General features: G+C 30.2%; 1 protein-coding gene across 2 annotated transcripts in view; it reads left to right on the plus strand.

The window, feature by feature from the left end:
- The first annotated feature begins 1,149 nt into the window (after nt 1-1,149).
- Nucleotides 1,150-17,490, plus strand: part of LOC142331813 (neprilysin-11-like) — a 222,469-nt gene continuing 206,128 nt past the window's right edge. For both annotated transcript variants that reach the window (XM_075377944.1, XM_075377943.1), the window contains exon 1: nt 1,150-1,453. The gene's annotated coding sequence lies outside the window, so the exon portion shown is untranslated. The remainder of the gene's footprint in view (nt 1,454-17,490) is intronic.

Raw genomic sequence — 17,490 nt, forward strand, 5'->3', positions numbered from 1 at the left:
ACCAGTAATAACATTTAAAGAAAATCGGGATTAGTTACAATTCACCCTAGAAGATCGCGGCACACTTCCACCATGTTGTTTTTCTGTTCAACAGTGAGGTTTTTTGGGATTAATTTTGCACAACTTTTTTCATGTCAAATTCGTTTGTCAAAATTTGATACATTGTGGTACAGTTCAAATTCAATTGCTCTGCAATCATTCTGAGAGTTAATCGCCGGTCGTACCATATCAAGTCTCTGATTCCCTCACTACTGTCGTCATTCTGACGTTAACAGTCTTCCAGAACGTGGATTGTCCGCAACTGATTCCCGGACATCTGAAAATGCTTTAAACCACCTAAAAACTTGGGCTCGTGACAGAGCGTCATCTCCATACGCCCTTTTCAATTTTGAAAAAATTTCAGTAGCATTCTCACCGAATTTAACACAAAACTTGATCGCACAATGTTGTTCGTAATTGGTATCTCATTTTTGTAACCCACAACAAAAACTCGTTTCACAAAAAGTTTGTTTGCGTCTCACATGGCGACAGTAAACTAAAGATATTAATACCTAATATAAATCAGCTGTTCATATAACCATATGTTTACAAGTAACTTTACAGTGTTGCCACTTTGACTGCCAAAAAAAAACTAGTCCTCTATATATATATATATATATATATATATTTTTAAATTTATTTATTATTTATACTGATAAAAGACGAGAGTGTAAATAATCTGTGTATAAAAAAAAATTGTAAATAAACAATAATTATGATTTTAACAAAATTTAATTTATTAACAATTAAAAGAAAAAACTAACAAACGTTAGGTTGTTAGGTGACATTGCGTGTTTAAATACTCGAAATCGATATTTAAAACTGTTCGGTAACTTCGTAGTACAGGCGACGCATAGTTCCCAATACATATTTGAATTTGTTTAAAGTATTGTTGTCACTTGGTGTTACCGTATATAACAACGTTATTATTCTTCTGCCTTGCTCGACGTTATTTACCTTTTCTTTTTATCAATTCGTATTCTCTCTCTAAAATGTTTACTTATTCCTTCCGTTTCCCCCTTCTTATTCTCTCTTCGCGTACTGATTCATTCATTCATAGTTTTCTCCTTCCATAAGTTAACAGAGACTACTTCTGCTAGCGTCTCTTTGCATAACATTAACTTTTTGCAGGTTAACTGCGCAAGTTCACTAGCTAAACTTATTTATACCGCACTTCAATTTAAAACGGTTAGTGTTTAACTGTGAGTTGAGTAGAATTGTTTGATACTTTGAAATTTAATTTTATATTTAGGTTTATTATTTTATAAATATCGTGCACTAGTAAATTTTCTTTTTTTAATAAATATTTATATTAATTATTGTTTTTGTTCTATATTTATATTTAAATACGGTTAATAAAAATTACCGGGTAACTCGGCTGGATTTTAAAATTTTTTTAGAATACAATTTTAAGGTATGTAAAAATTTTATATATAATATTATTTCTGCAGTACATTTTTAAACGTAATTTAAAAAAAAAAATATTTGTTAAAATTGTACTTTTTTGATAGTGTGATTTTTAAATACTATTTATTTCAAAAGATTCGTGAATTTTTTTGTGTAAAGTAATATTTTATTTATAAAAATGTGTATTTGGTGTAAATTTATATTTTAAATATTAATGTAATGTAAATTAAATTTAAAAAAATATAGGTAATTTATAAAGATAAATTTATAATAATGATTATATATTTGACAGATTGACTTTTCTGTTTTAAAAATATCAAATTAAAAAAAAAACTATATAAATTGGCAATTTATAAACAAAATCTTGAGAGTACCTTGAACCACGTGTCCTATCATGATGATCTCTGAACTACCCTGTTAAAATTTTAAAAACTGATTTTATTTGAAATTTGTTCTAATTTTTATTTGAACTTAATTTGTTATCCTACCAACCTTTTTCACTTGTTGTTATTTTAACTTTTAAAATCTTTCGGTCGGTTCAGAATAATGATAAATTTATCCAAGTTTCGTTAGAATTGTCAAGAATTTTTGTGTTTTACAAAATTATTTTTTTATTTTTTTATTATTCGCGAAGGCATAATCTAACTAATTTAAAGACTGCTTCAGTTATATATTCTTTATAATTATATAATTGTGAGTTAAAATATGTAAATTGCTGTTTTACATAGAAAATATTTGGTGTGCACAGCACATGACTTTTACGCTTATTAAAATTACATATACATTTTTTTAAATGAAAAGTACATAACGTTTTATTTCACTAAAAACTTCTGATTTTTTTTTTATTATTACTATTGAATTATTATTTATTGTAAAAGTTTTTTTACAGACTTAATAATTATTAATAAATCAATAAATTTAAATAAAAAAAAAGGAAATGAAGTCGGATTCGAACCGATGTGCCTTTCCCTTGTAAGATCCAAATATTATTTCATTGATTAAAATTTTATTTGACTACAACTCTGGAACCAATGAAAATAAGTACCACTTATGATTTACCGTTGAAAAGCTCTCAATGAGGGCTTATTACTGCAGTTAAGAAAAACATTTTTGATTTTGGGCTTTTTTGGAAGTTTTTGATCAAGTCGATTGCAACCAAAAGGGGAGGTGTACAACTAGATGTTACAACAGTCCTAAATCCAAAACTTCAACATTATACGGCTAATCGTTTTTGAGTTATTGCGAAATACATACGTACGCACAGATGTCACGCCGAAAGTAGTAAAAATGAATTCAGGGATGGTCAGAATAGATATTTCCGTTGAAATCTGAAAACTGACATTTTTCGCGATCACATTATTTTCTTTACTTCGTACAAGGAAGTAAAAAACAAGGCATTGTTAATTTTATTTATTTATTTATTTTTTTAAACGTTTGGCTAATATATTTCTATCAATTTTTGTCATTAAATCTGTTCGTTTATAATTTCTTTTAACATAGTCTATATTTAAAAAAAATAAAAATAAAAACGTAATAAACATATCCTTTCCGAATTAAGTATCTGATATAATCTTTATTTAAAATTAACGTTGGCGTTCGGTCGTAATAGGACATAATAGATATAAAGAACCCTCATTCAGCTCACCATAAAGGGAAAAGAAGTCGAATGAGATAAACGAGACACAAGGAAAAATAAGGAAAAAAAATGGAATAAGGAAATTTTTTTTACATTAAAGAAAATTATCACACTAATGAAATAAAAAAATTGATAATGAATTTTAAGATAAACCCACACATGTGCCTTACATTTAGTAAGACATACATTAAGAACACGTTCATAGATGAAAATTAATAAAAATCTTCCTTTTAAAAATGGTTTCCTTGTAATTAAAACAAATATTTCAGATAAAATTATGCTAAAACGTTTTGAAAAAAAAAATTTTAAGGCAAAATTTATTGTTTTTTATTTTTATCTTGAAAAAAATTTGAGTTATATTTTCAGTAGATTCTGAAAAACTTGTAATCACAATAATCTTGAATTAAAAATCATATGTTTGTATGGTTTGGCGTGGATTAAGTTTTTAAATTACAAATAAGTAAATATAATTCTGCAACAATATTTTAGATTTTTTTTCCATCGTTTATTTATAGTCGCATCAACAATTATAATAATTAGCAACATAAATAAAACTAACGGTCATAAATAGTAAACAATAAACACCAAACACAAGAAATAATAAACAGAAAAAAGAGAATTTAGAGAAATTAATTCTATGAAATTTTCAAAATTTTTTTCACAGAATTAAATTCATAATTATTTATTAATGAAAATAATTCGGTCAAAAATAAATATAAGTTTTTAGAAAAAAATTCTTTTGTATTTATTAAAGTTAATAAGCCAAAACATGGCATAAAATGTTATTAAAGTAAACAAAAAAATCTACATTCCTTATTATTTGTACTTTTAACCGATGAGAAGTTTTAAAATTATTTATAGATTCTGTTTACACAAAACCAATGTAATACAAAATAGTGTTCATCAAGTTTTAAAATAAATCAGATTAAAAATTAATAACATCAGTTTTTTATTCCTTAATTTGGCACCGATTTCTAAAAATTGATATTTAGTGTTTTTTTTTGTTATGTTTTTTAAAATTAATTTATTTTTTAAAAAGATTACTTATTTCCATTTTTTTAAGTTTTATTTTTATTTAAAAAAGTTGTTATGGAACTAAGGCATCCTGGAATAGTCGCTTTAATATTGGAAGGACAGGTAGAAGGAAAAAATGTGTAGGCAGGCCACGTTTGGAATATGTAAAACAAATTGTTAGGGATGTAGGATGTAGAGGGTATACTGAAATGAAACGAACTAGCACTAGATAGGGAATCTTGGAGAGCTGCATCAAACCAGTCAAATGACTGAAGATAAAAAAAAAACAAAAAAACAAAAAAGTTATGTTAAAAAACCCGGTTTTAAAAGAAAAAGCAAGACGAGGAACATACCCACCGGGTAGGTCTAGTGGTGAACGCGTCTTCCCAAATCAGCTGATTTGGAAGTCGAGAGTTCCAGCGTTCAAGTCCTAATAAAGACAGTTACTTTTATATGGATTTGAATACTAGATCGTGGATACCGGTGTTCTTTGGTGGTTGGGTTTCAATTAACCATACATCTCAAGAATGGTCAAATTGAGACTGTACAAGCCTACACTATATTTACACTCATACATATCATCCTCATTCATCCTCTGAAGTAATACCTGAACGTAATTCCCGGAGGTTAAACAGGAAAGAGAAAGATGAGAAACATAAATAATTTTTGATTAAAAAAAAGTGCGAGTGAAACGACATAAGCGGCTAGTATTCAGAATGAATTATGATTCTTTGGAATAATATTTCTTTATATTAAATGTTTTTGAATTTTTATTAATGATGACCAAAAAGATATTCTTCATAAAAAAATAGTCCATTTAATTTAGATCGAAAAATATGCAACAAAAGGTTCATCCCTAGACTAATTCGTCTAAAAAAAAAATATATATATATAAATAAAAGTCATCGAGAGCAGTCTACTTGTCGAACAGGAAGGCTTAGTCGTAAAAAAAAATATAAAATTATAAAAAAAAGTACAAATCGAATTGATGCGTCTAAAGCAGGGGTCGGCAACCTGCGGCTCGCGAGCCACATGCGGCTCTTTGGATGTGACGCTGCGGCTCTTTCGTTCCATACGTAAATATTATTTATTTTATAAAAAAAAAAAAAAAAAAAAAAAAACATTTAAAAATCGTTCTGAATCGATTAACGAGGATTAGGCACCGATTCTATCGCTTTGCCACTTGCACTCGCTTTTCACCGCATCCCTCCCCCGTGACACGCGTCGTCACTGTCGTCAGTCCGTCAGAAGCTCTCGAATGACGCCCTCGTCGGATGTTGTTATGTATGTTTTAATTCGCTTTCGACGCAAGACAACTTGGCGTCTTCACCAGTGCTTTGGCTGTGACGCATAGTTTGTTGTTTCAAGTAAAAGAGTTAAAAGCGAATTATCTTCTCAAAGTTATGTATGTACATATATATAATAATAATAATTAAAAAAACCGAAGTAAAGATAGGTAACATAATAAGTATTATATTTTTAAAATACATATTATACATCATTTTTTTCCAAATAAGATACCTAACTACTTTTTTGAAGTCGATAAGAATTGTCAAAAAAGAAACAAAGTACTACTGTTGGATATTACCGCGAAAGTGTTTTTATTAAAATATATATTTAATAAATTACCTATTTTATTATTTATCTATTTTATAGCTTTTATTATTTAAAAATTAGAGTTAAAATAATAATTATAAGTGTAAGTACCTATAAATTGTTATTTAATAAACCTATTTTCGAAAATATTTTGTGGCTCTTTAAAAACTTTGAAATTTTGTAAATTGTAATTTTTGACTCTGCTGACCCAAAAGGTTGCCGACCCCTGGCCTAAAGGAATTCTTTTATTAGTAGGTTAAAATTTAATATTAAAATAAAATAATTCTTTGTTTATAAAAAGAAAAATAGTTTCCTTGTTTAAAGGGCTTTTTTTAATCATTACTCTGTAATGTTACAATTTATGTTTTAACAGGTCTTTTTTCCCCTCTTCCCCGAATCGGATTCCACAGTATAACACAATCCTGGGGAGTGTCCTTTTATAAGCCGGCTGGATCTTAACTATTAATGCCTGCCAGAGTAGGGCTACCAGGCCCGACTATGTCGTTTCTGTCCCCCCCCCCCTAGGAGCCTTGACTCGGTCTTTATGCCTTGTTCGCCTCAAACGAGAACACCCAAGAGCATTCTCGCCGGGACTACGGTCTTTTCTACAATTCACTGTGTTTTTAAAATAATTAATTTGTAATTAAGTTTTAAGACGTATATTTATGTTGATTTTTATTTTTTTTATCCTGATGTATAGAATATATTACTGAAAAATAAGTCTTAACATTTATATTAGTTCGAAATACCTCTACACCTCAACCAGATTAAAACCGGAAAGAGATTATGCTGTAAATAGTTTATTTTTGGTTTACCGGAAAGTAAATAATGTTAAAAAATACTTTTAAATTTGTGTACATAACTTTTTTTCACAATAAAACGTGCTATTCCCTGTCCTGGAAAAAAGCACCGTTCTGCCAAAGAGATTGTGAGGGAGTTATAATTCTGTTGATTGTGGGGAGTTTTAAAATTATCATCTGGACGGTTTTTAATTGTTTTTTACAATCGATTAGCTGAAATTTGATTCATCTTAACATTCGTCCGCTTTCTCTTATTCTTAATTCTTAACTTTTATTTATAAAGATACACATCGTGTTCCAGTTAGACTCATAATTAGTTTTTAACGACCTGTAAAACTGTTGTGTCCACAGGTAATCAAATGTGGGGCAAATGATGATGAAGCTATACGGAACTGTTTTCTGTTTGGTAACTACACAATAAACCTAATGTCTGAACAGTATAATAATAACAATAAGCAAACTATACAATGAACCTGTCTAAAATATAATATTACATCTTGAGGTTTCTTAAGAAACGTCAAAGCAAGTTTCTATGATATAAAAATGGCTTATGCCGTGAAATTTGGATATCGATAAAAATAAAGAGCAATGTTTAACGGTTAATTAGATAAATAGTGAAACCAGATTACCCTAAAAAACAATAGGTTATAAATAATTTTATTTTAAATCTAAATCTATATGGCTATTTCACTTGTAAAACAATCATCATTAACATACTATGGAAAAAGTATAGTAAAATTGATGAAACAAGGTCTGTGCTATTTTTCTACCAATATTTTCAACGAATTAACAGTTCGTTATTGAATTCATGTTGTATGCATTTGAGTAACTTTTTGTCTCAGACTTTGATTTTGATTTCGGATTCGAATTAAGTATCGTTAAAAGGATTATAAAAACACATGAATGGTCGCGAACGGCCATCGAGTTCACCGCAAAATGGCCGCCAAAATTAAATTGTTGTAATAATCATTACGCAGTAACGGTGTAAACTACCAAGTTGGTTCCCACCAATGTAAGGTTTATTAAAATACAAAAAAATATATAAATATCAATTTTTTTAAATGAAGTGTAAGACCCCAAAACGGCGGAAAAATTAACTTTTTAATAATTAAAAAAAAAAAAAAATGCCATAAAACTGCCAAAACATGAAATAATGAATTCCATTAATTTAGTTTATATAAGACCCGGATAGAAATTTACTGAAATCATAAATTCATTTGCACCGCCAGCAGAATTTAAAAATTAAAAAATGTGTAAGTATTGAATTGTATCACATATAAAAAAAAACCAACGTCATATAAGGGTATAAATTATTTAACAGAAATAGTCCAGTCAATGGAAGAAAGAAAAAGGTAGATTTTTGAAGAAAATTTGTAGAGTTTAGGGAAGTACATGAGATTATAAATTAGGGTAACTATAACTTGATTATATGTGACTGGACAAAATTTTCACTAACTGGACAAAATGGCGGCCGTTCAAAAGTGGTGAAAATAGGTTTTTCAATTTTGTAGTCCAAGGTAAACTTTACAGGCGAAAACGTTCTAATAAAGATTGTGGGGATTTGGAGTTACAGGCATTGGATTGGTTGGAAGTAGACGTATTGGCATCGTGTCATGGTTATATAAGTGTTTGTGATTCGATTTGGGGCACTGGTGGGGGTGGCCGCGCTGCCGAGGTATGGTAGCCCGTGTGACCGGCGGCGTGGCTTCCCTTCGCCGGTGGCGGTGCTGGTTGTGACTTGGTAATGCCACGCGAGATTCCATGATGTGACCGGGTAGGGGTGCGGGGTTTGTCCCCGGTTCCTGCATGGACCGGAATGAGGTTACGTTCCTCTTGTTAGGTGACCTAGACTGGCCGACTGATTTAACCTTCAACTTGTTTGTTTTCTGAAGCATTCACGGTCACGAACGGCGCTGTCAAATCTGGATTAAGCGCGGGTTTCGCGTTTCCGCGGTTTCGGTCAGTTAATCTAAGGGAATCATGTTAGGTTGGATGTGTAGATGTCCGTTTGAGGTTTACGTGAAGGCAAAATTTGTTTTGTATTTTACTGATGCAAATGTCTGCCGAGGCATTTACATCGGTGGTATCCCGACCGAGGCCTGGTCAGTTAGAGCATCTAAAGACGACATCCTCTCAGGGCTCGGAACGGAGGGGGTGGTGTGGCGACCGGTAACGTCACAATGTGGGTGTCTTCCCTCTACGGATTTCGGTTGTGGGGATTTGAAGTACCTACAATTTAAGTCCTTAAACATTGAATTCCGTTAATTAGTTATTGTAAAAAAGCCGAAAAACTGTCACAAATGGCCGTTTTATGAAAAGCCAATATTTATTGCAAAAATAGCTTTTTTTATTGTTCTAAAAGTTAACTCTTGGAATTCCGAATTCAATAAGTGGTTACACAAAAAATTAGTTTACTCATTCCTGAGATATTGTAATTTGTTTATAAAAAGATTCTTCGGCAACAGTAATTATTATAGCTTTTAGGGACCTTTTCGTGTCCTTTAAAGCGGTTTATCTATTTTTCAAGACTTGTACTTTTAAGCAGAGAAAACTTTTAGACCAAATATTAATGTGAGATAGTTGTAAACTTCGAAAAAAGAGCGTGTTCGCGCGGTAATCTTGGAGGAGGAAGTGGCACACGAGTAAACCGTGGGAGCGATTTTTTCACACTCCACGCGACTGCCGGCAATAATTCTTTTAATTTTCTTATTTTTATGTATTAATATGCATTATGACCGTATATGTTTATTTAATAATTTTTTATTACGTTTGCTAATCTGATTAAAGCCGATTCACGGCTTTTGTAGATCCATTAAAATAATAATTCTTTGTTGTTATCCTTGGAATCACGTACTTATCATTCATTTCTAATACGGTTTGTATAAAATTATTGCATCCTAATCTGCATAAATCTTTTAATTATTTATATCAAGTAAATTTAAGCCTCTTAATTATAAAGTAGTAAAATAAAAACTCATAAAAATATATTTTGTAATTCATAATATTGATATGTTAAATAGAAAATATAATATTATATTGCTGCACTTTAATAAAACTATTCTTTATTCCGACTGATTTAATTCATAATTAATTATTTCATAAAAAAAAAAAAAAAAATAAATAAATAATTTTTATTTTTATTTTCCCTTGTTTGATCTACTTTCGGACCCTTGACCAATCCAGAATAACGTTATGTATAAATTTATTAAAATTGCTTTATTTCGTGTTTATATATTGTTCTTGACATAAATTTCAGTAGAACTGATTAAAATAATGTCTTATGAATTGTTATGAAACTGTATTCTATTTTATTAACTTTTTTTAAATTTATTTAATATTATTATTTCTAACCTCATTAATTTAGCGGTAGCGCTTTGCTTTCATTTAGAAGATTGCTGAGATCGAATCCCGATTAGTCTTGAAATATTTTCATATGTTTAAAAATTTCAGTTCGTTTCATTTTATTAAAATAAAATATGTCACTGTAATTAAGGGTAGTAATTTTGTTACTAACAGGAAGAAAATAGATTCCTATTTACTTTCTTTTTTAATTTATATATATATATATATATATATATATATATATATATATATATATATATATATATATATATATAAAATAATGATTTTTAAAATGGTAAGGCTTCTGAAACATAAAATTTATTGTAAATATACATTTAAAATATTACAAAAAAATAGTATTACGTACAGAATTCTGTATGTACAGCTTTAAATAAAATTATTAATAAATAAATTATTACTTATATAATGTAATTAAATATTAAAAACAATTATATATATATAAATATTCTGGGTGCCGCGTAAGTCAAGACGGGGTTGAAACTGTTAATTTTATTGTGATATTTCTTCATGATTATAATAAAAAACATATCATGAAGATTGCGTAACATTATGAAGAGAAAATTACGTCTTTTAAAGGTCTTCTATTTTCGACGCAGACGAGCTCTTTCTACGGCAAGTTCCATAACAGCTGTTAGTATCTGTGGCTGTAGCGCCCTAATTTCTGTGCGAATGTTTTCTTGCAGTCTTGGAATTGTTTGGGGTTTGTTCACAAAAATACTTATTTTTTAGATGTCCTGATAAAAAGAAGTCAGGTACCGTGATATCTGAAGACCGTAGAAGCCAATCCACTACAGATCTTTCGTTTGCCAAAAATGTTTCGTAAAATTTGCTCTGTATATTCAGATGTATGGTAAGTGGTCCTATTTTGCTGAAACCACATTCCAGGTACGTTTTCCACTGCATGTCTTACGAAACTTTGAAGCGTTTCCCAATATCGTTTTCTATTGATCGTTATAGTATCACCATTATCATTTTGCCCTGCTATATTACTCCACACCAAACCGTGCATTCGAGAGACTGAATTCATGCTTCTGTATAACTCTTGGATTTTCGGAGTTCCAAATTTTACAATTCTATCTATTAAAAAAAACCGTTGAGGCAGAACTGAGCCTTATCGGATGCATTCAGATGGTGAATAAATCCGTTTTATTCTCTTGCCAATTTTTGAAATCGGGATTGCGTAATCCAGCCGTCGCCGATAATCTGCAGGTTTTATTTCCTGTCCTACTGAATATTGTATGGAAAAATTAGTAAACTTTTTAAATGTGCTGCAGAATTTAAAATAAAAAATGCGCTGCGACGACAAACGAGTTATGCGAAGTTGAGTTCGTTTCTGGATCGACGATTCTGGTTCTTCCTCGACATTTCTCACACAAATTCCATTTCCGGCTCCTGTAAGCTGATGCTGATCTCCTGAAAGGAAGAAGGTTAGTTATTAAATCCTATTTCTGGAAATGAAACGACGAATTAAGCGACGAATCATTGATTCCGAGGGCGCTAGTCTAACATTAAAATGTTGATAATATGCTCGATGCGGTCTAAAAATCGAATGTTTGCTTTCAAATTCAATTTGGAAGATTTTGCGTTGTGGGTTGTGAGCTTTTCTATGGCAAATTTTCAAAATATTGACTACAAATTTAAAAAAGAAAGAAAAAAATTATTAATCAAAAAGTTATTACCGCTTCAAACCCCGTCGTGATTTAACGAGTCACTTGTTATATAATATGTAATTTACGTATTGGAACGATCCACCTTTCAATTGTTCGTAACTTGTATGGGAAATGGAATGATGAAATCCATGTTTCTAGAAATATTAAGTAATAGTTTAATAATTAGATTCAAATCCAAATGTACATACAATAAAACACACACACACACACACAGCTATGGGTATACTTAAAGTAATAATAGTAATAATAATAGGTATTAGCTATTAACAGATCTTTTAAAAAATGTTGACCTTGTCTTTGTTGAAGGCCAGAAAGAAAAACAATCTGCGTTATATCAATATATTGACGTGTATATTATATACAGAAAAGCGCTTGTCATAACAAATTGATATATTTTATTTTTCATTCATTCTAACCTAAAAAAAAATACAATATTCATTTATTAAACATTGAAAATTTTAATATTTAAATTTATTTTTATCAACAACATTGAATTCATTAAATTAAAACTGTTATTATTTTAGTCTAATCTGGCATCTGGTAACACTGTGTTTATATTGACATCTAATTACTTGCTTGAAATCACTCTTCTATTTCTTATTTATCAGCAGCCAATTTATCATCCAGTTTCTACCTTTTTTTACAATTTATTGAATATACGAAAGGTTATCTCTAAAGACCGTTTCTTTGTAAAAAAATTTAGTCTAAAAACTTTAAAAATATTTTTTATTTCTCTTAAACTACATATCTTATACTAATTCTCGATATAATTGGCCCATGAATAAAGACATTTATCGTAGCGATACACCAGCTTCAATATACCCTCGTCGTATTCTTCTGCCGCCAGTCCATTTAGTCACTGATTAACAGCATTTTTAAGTTCAACTTTACCCGCGAATCGCTTACTATACAAAAATTCTTTCAATTTCCAAAACAAATGATAATCAGAAGGAGTTAAGTCCGGAGTATATAGTGGATGATCGTAAATTTCCCATCCAAATGTTCTCAGTAAATTACATGTCGGGCCCGCAATATGTGAACGTGCGTTATTGTTCAGTAGGACGATGCCATCGGTCAGCCGCCCACGTCGCTGATTTTGAATGGCGCGCCGTAATTTAGGTAGAATTTCGCACTAGGCTTCTGCATTTGTATTCGTTCCACGTGGCATGAAGTCAATCAGCCGTATGCCAAACGGATCCTAAAAGACTATAGCCATCAGTTTGCGTCCAACTGGCTGTGGCTTGATCTTGGTCAGTCTGGTTGGTGATTGAGGATGACGCCATTCACTTGACTGCCGTTTTCTCTCTAGCGTGTAATACGAAATCCGTGTTTTATCGCCTGTAACAATTAAGGAACTCATCGCCTTTTTCTGAATAGCGCATAAAAATTCCGAAGCAGATCCAATTCGAAATTTTTTGTGACGTTACGTTAAGACGTGCGGCCTCCGATGTGCACAAACCTTTCTGAAGACTAAACGGTCATGAAAAGTGACCGATAACAGCTCTTGAAACATCAGGAAAAAGAAGGGCCAGGTCGTAAATCGTTGAACGACGATCTTTTCTGATCTCATAATCGACGCGTTTCAGCAAATCCTCGGTGATTACCGAAAGCCTCACCGAACGTTCATCACGCAAACTAATTCTGTTATTTCTAAATCTTTCACACCATTTCCGGATGTTTCTTTCATTCATTACATTATCACCGTAATTATTTACATTATTACATTATCTCCCGAAACGAATTTTTCGTTTCAGGAGAATTTAATTTTTATTAAGAAAATTAGATTTATTTCAAGGGTCAGTAAATTGTTAAAGTAATTTAATTTTATCATTAGAGTAATTTTAGGGTACAGGTATGAGTGTTGTTGGTCAATCGCGTATTTTTTTTTAAGTTCTATGAAAGAGGTTTAGAGTCGTATTTATTTATTTCTATTTATAACATTTAAAGCTTAATTTTCGCCAAATTGACGAATTTCAATGATCTAGAAAGATTTGTTGTACTTTTTTTTGGGGAGAGAGGTTTTTTAATCATTCCGTTGAAAGTTTTTTTTGGTGTAGGTAATTTAAGTAGAATATATTTTTACGAAAAAATAAAAATTGACAAAGGTACATATTTTTAAAATCTTTTATTGCTTAGTATTAGATTTTTTATGCAGACTGATTGATAGTCTGATATTCAAATTATTTTCGCGTAAAAATTCCTGAAAATTTGGTGAAAACTTTGGCGAAAAAAAATTATCATAAGTTATTTCCACAATCGGAGAGATTTAGTTCACACTCTGCTTCATACAAGCAATCAGTTTAAAATTTTTGTAAATTTGTTTAATGAATAGGGTTTTCCTCATTGCATTTCTTATTTTATAAAATGCTGTTTTATTTGTACAACTTTTCTATAGGTTATTATTATTATCTTAAATAAATATAAAACTAAAAAATAAAGAAAAAATTAGATTAAATGAAAAATATACCCGACTTAAAGAACAATAATACAAAGTACAAATAATGGGCGAAAGGTTGCAGAACTTTTCCTGCGCTATTCCTTATGTTCAGAAAAATATTTTCTAATACAAGATTTAAATAAAGTAAAATTTATTTAATTTTAAATACAAACTATAAATACTATTATTACAATCATTCGGATTTTACGAATACAAAAATTCAGGAATATTTAGTGTCATGAAGTTAATAATTTTATTAAATATAAGTTATATGTTTATATATAATTTTAATAATATTATTTTAAACATATTATTAAACATAAGTTACTCATGACTTTGTTTAATAATTAGTGGTGGAGTGGTTGGGTCTCGACTTTAATCCATCCGGAGGTCCCGAGTGCGAATCTTGATTTTGGCATGGAATTTTTCATTCGCTACAAATTGCCGATGGGTTAATGCTGTAGCAGTTGACCCCGTAATTTCATAATAATATTATTATTATTAGTAAAAATAGTGGTTTTTTTTTTTTGGTCTGACGGTTACAGAAAGCTGATATTTGATCTACAGCTACTAGGATAAAGATGCAATATTAAAAATATAAATTACAGAAAAGAGATTCTTAGTAAAAAGGTTTAGGTTCCATTTTCCTCCTTGATAAAATTACTGATCAACAAAATTATACTTTATTTACACAATATATTGTTAAAAAAAAATTAGTAAAAACATTTGGGACCTACTTGATTTGTTTACTCAATCTTACATCATTGTATTATACTATTATAAATCATTACACTATTTTATACGTCATATTCGTTTAATCCAACCAGATTTCCAGCTACTGCCGGGTCTGGGTGTATGTATAGTCTATAGGAATATGCAATTACCGATATCGACTTGCCAAGCCTGACGTAGCCGCAGATGTAATGCAATGTAAGTTTACAGACACTGGTAAACATGTATTCAGGAACAGATTCAGGTCGACCGCTCGGTTAATTGAAACTCAACCACCAAAGAACACCGGTTTCCAATTTAGCATTCAAATCCATGTAAAAGAAACTACCTTTACAAGGACTCGAACCTTAGAACTCTCGGTATCGAAAATTAGCTGATTTTGCGATGATGAGTTTAACCGCTAGACTAACCCAGCGGGTTATTGTATACCTCATATAACATTTTTAATAACTTTAAAAATGAAAATAAGTATCAGAAATTATAAAAAAAAATTAACAAATTTTTAAACTGGGTCCCACGGAATCCCTTTTTTACAAAAGTTCCAATGACGTCTACTGACTGGATTAATACTTGAATCCAGTTGGATTTTCCGTCTTAGAAATTATAGTTTAAAAAAGATTGATATTTGCAATACGGGTCCAATTCAACCTCCTAGGTTTTTGGCGGCTTAAACGTTTGAGCAATTATTTGTTTCAAAAGTAGGCCTGGTTTGGTGCATTATTTTTCAAAAAGGCAAAAAAATTAGTTAAAAGAATTATATTCAAAATATTGGTGTCGTGATACCACCGCTTTGCCCGATGGATTCAAAAATCAGCCCAAGCTACAATTTATTATAGCTGTATATTTATGCCAAATCTCAAATTTTAAAAGAAGAATTGTAAATTATTATTATTATTCTGCCTTTACGAATGCTAAAATCAAACAATATTTACTGCCACGAAGTTAATAATTCTATTAAATGCTCTTGAATATGACGCAATGATTGTTTAGAAATAATGTTGAGCAGCCTCCCATCCCTAAATCTAATTGAATTAAAACTTTAAATTTTAAATAACTTAATATTCGTTTCATCGTTCTGAAATCAATTTTCTACGACTATAAAAAAAATTAAAAATGGAAAATACCTCTCACTTTTTAACTTTTCCCAAAATTTAAACCGGTCACTGTTCCATATACAAAAATACTTTGAACCATTTTAAAAGAATTTATGTCGAATTAATTTCGGAGATTTTAATCAAAGTACAGGCCAATTTACTTACATACACCTTTTTGTAACTTTTTTTGTTTTTTCTTGAACTAATGACTATTGAAGCATCGATATTTTCAAAAACCTCGACACCCAAAAATTTGGTCGATCGCTATACTTTCTTTTATAGCTATGCTGTTGAAGCAGAAAAGAGCTACAGCGAGGAAAGTGTAAATCCATTTTTTTTTTAACAGGTATCAAATTAAGAATTTTTAAATTCAGTTTTATTATTATTTAAATCTTACTTTACGTTATTGTATAAAATTTAGTTTTTTAACAATTATTTATGGGAAATTATTAGAATGCAAAACGATAGCGGAAAACTCAGCGGGCGGACAATCCGTAGAAATTTGTACAGTTAGGCAAGTCCTAGTAAAGATAGTTAGTTACTTTTATACGGATTTGAATACTAGATCGTGGGTACCGGTATTCTTTGGTGGTTGGGTTTCAATTAACCACACATCTCAGGAATGGTTGAACTGAAACTGTACAAGACTACACTTCATTTACACTCATACATACCATCCTCATTCATCCTCTGAAGTAATACCTGAACGATAATTTCCAGAGGTTAAACAGGGAAAAAAGAAAGGTAAACATTTAATTTTCGAAGTCGAAAATTTTTAAGTTTCGAATCCTTGTAAAGGCAGTTGCTTTTATATGGATTTGATTGCTAGACTGTGGATACAGGTGTTCTCTGGTGGTTGGGTTTTAATTAACCTTATTTCTCAGGAGCAGTCGGCCTCAGTCTGTTTAAGACTACACTTCATTTACCGGTACTTTAACAATTACTTGCCAAACTGCGCACAGATGCCTTGGCATCTATATAGAATACTGTTAACATCATGTCATTCTGCTGTTACTTTGTAACCTGGTATACATAAATAAATAGATAAATTACATTTTATGTTTCTAATAAAAATTCAGTATTGTTTAGATATATAATTTACAAATTAAATAGAGTATAGTTTCACTCACAGTAGAACAATTTTTTATTAAAAAAAAAAAAAACTGTTTTTATAATGGATGTCCTTTACTTTCCCTTGGTATATATGAATTTAAATAATTAATCTATTTTTTAGGAACAGGAAAATATTTCAAGTAATTTAAATTAAATAAATTAAAATTTGACATATTTATAGGATTTTTTTTTGAGAAAATAGAAAATAAATATTTTTTTTTTTTAATACTTGTTTATAATAGTAATAATATTAATGATAACAATAATACTGACTTTGTTAATAGGCTGTCCTAGCTATGCTGAGAAAGTTACAATGTGTGGACCCTCTGATAACAATGATAATGGGTATAAAAATAGGCTGAATTTTTTAGGTCTTTCAAAGATGAACGAGTTAAGATGAGTGGTTCCTATGGTCAGCAAACTACTGATAACCAGAATTTTCACGGGCTCATGTATATCTCAGACCATACGTTTCAAAAATTTGAGCGAATGATGGGAATTATGATGAACAGAATGTTCGGACTTTTCCTGAGTCATCTTGAGAAAAAATCAACAACTTTCAGATTAGCAAGCTAGAATGCTAACGAGT

Source organism: Lycorma delicatula, chromosome 10, assembly GCF_047948215.1.
Source record: "Lycorma delicatula isolate Av1 chromosome 10, ASM4794821v1, whole genome shotgun sequence".
NCBI classification, from domain to species: domain Eukaryota; kingdom Metazoa; phylum Arthropoda; class Insecta; order Hemiptera; family Fulgoridae; genus Lycorma; species Lycorma delicatula.